We start from the raw sequence: 1,981 nt of genomic DNA on the forward strand, positions 1-1,981 counted from the left end.
TGTACATGTCCCGTGAAACTTGGCGTGCCCGGGTGTGTCCGGGTGTGTGCAGGAAATGTCGGCCACGGCGTGTGCGGGTCTGTGATTCCTCCGGACATGCCCGGAAACCTGGTAATTAGTCGTGTGTACGGGAATATACGGGCCTGCACACGTCACACGTCGCAAGTACTGCCAAACAATAAGGGGTCACCATACATGTAGATCGTTTCGTAAATGCGTAAATTGAGAGGTGCACATGTGTTTTCAAAGCCGGTAAGAAGAACGGGCAAAATGCTGGTTAGAAAACAATATTATTTTCACTCCCGAAATCTACCTAAACATGAGTTCGTTCCATGAACCGAATTACTACCTAAAAACGTTGTAGGTAACAGGCAACGCAACACAAAGACAAGACATCTAGATTGGATGGTAGAGGAAATCAGCGTTACATTAAAAGTTGGTGAATAGAATAAATGTTGTTTGGGGGCCGATGTCTGCTATAAACTCGCCCTCGCCAGAGTCTGGTTGACTTTTGGGCCACGCCAGGCTTATATAAACTCTGCTAAAGAATCTAGAAGGATATATAAAGCTTGGTATGAACAAGGATTTTATATGAACATGGAGCTTCAACTAGGTTATGATATAACGTCCTTGGTATGAATGGGGTCTAAGTGTATCCCTGTATATATTTGTAACTATAACCCTTGCTATGAACAATGAGTAGATTTCTTCGTGTGGTCCATCGTCTCCCCGCATATATTAACGCCTCATTATACCGGCACCATATTGAATCTACAGTGGGCAAAAACAACAACACAATTACTGATCAGAATTTTACCAAACTAGTCTATTGGGAACCTTCGACCTTGACATATTTCACCTTTGGAAACATGGTCGTTTTCTTTGGTAATGAGAGGGACCGCTCTGGTGTTTTTTCAAATATCAGCCCACTTTAGTGTAAAAATAATTTTTTGGAAGAGGCAAAAGATGCATAGTTTACTTGTACATTGTTGTAAGATGTGTATTGTAGTGTCATGGTCAGAGACGAGACGGCGCCTATGTCTTATTTACCTTGTTTGTTTGTTTTTATATAAGAGAGGTTTAACTTCCTTGGTTATATTAAATTTTTATACTTTAAGAACACGAAGTTGAAAACATTACACGGGTAAACTGCAAATTATGTGTTGATGATAACATTCCAGACTATTTTATAGCCTATGTTTTTTTATTAGTGTGCGTGCAACTTTTACATAATAGACAAGCAGGACATTTCACAACTCTTTGTATATCATTATTCCTGCGGTGACCTGTAAACCAGACCAGCCAATTGCATGCATTTCTCTTTGTTGGGGTTTGAAAAGAGGGCCAATCAACGCTCGGGTCATTATTTTTGAAATCTTTCCGTTACATGCCTGGTTGTGGAGCGTGCATTGTACAACTATCCTGGACACAAGCAACACGCTAGGAACTTAGTGAGAGCATGGAGGTAGAAAAGAGTCCATGGTGAGAGATTGTGTCATATCTCATCATCAACACAGGAATATCGGTATTGCGCCTTTGTACGTAAATTGGAGCAGTTTTCAAGACAAGAACGCCGTGGGACACTGGCAAGACGAACTGGGACAAGACTACTCTCCAAGCTGAGGTTGATTGGGACGATTGTGAACGTCAGAGTATGCCTCGTTCGTTGGAAAGCCGGTAGCCAGGATCCTGGCAACCAGGCTTCGGGCATAGGCGAGTGATAGTCCGCGTGCAAGAGAGTATTAGACCGGACCAGAGGACCGATGTACACCCCTCCGGACTATACGCTGTGTCCCGACTCAAGGCCGTGCTGTGGCACAAGATGTTCGGCCCGTGGGTCACCGCCTCAGCGAGGATTGTTGCACAGCGCGGAATAAAGAGCTTGGGACGGCTTCTAACGACTGGTGCCCAGACGAGACTAATATCTGCTCCCGTGACTAGCTGCGTCAAGGCAGACACAGAGAACGAGACGTACAGTTTG

At 44.1% G+C, this 1,981-nt stretch overlaps 1 protein-coding gene across 1 annotated transcript in view; it reads right to left on the reverse strand.

Annotated features, from left to right (window-relative positions):
• LOC109465073 (slit homolog 1 protein-like) overlaps nucleotides 1-1,981 on the reverse strand; it is a 5,660-nt gene that overhangs the window by 1,872 nt on the left and 1,807 nt on the right. The window lies entirely within an intron of this gene.

The sequence above is a fragment of the Branchiostoma belcheri genome, unplaced genomic scaffold, assembly GCF_001625305.1.
Source record: "Branchiostoma belcheri isolate BF01 breed outbred unplaced genomic scaffold, Haploidv18h27 scaffold147, whole genome shotgun sequence".
NCBI classification, from domain to species: Eukaryota; Metazoa; Chordata; class Leptocardii; order Amphioxiformes; family Branchiostomatidae; genus Branchiostoma; species Branchiostoma belcheri.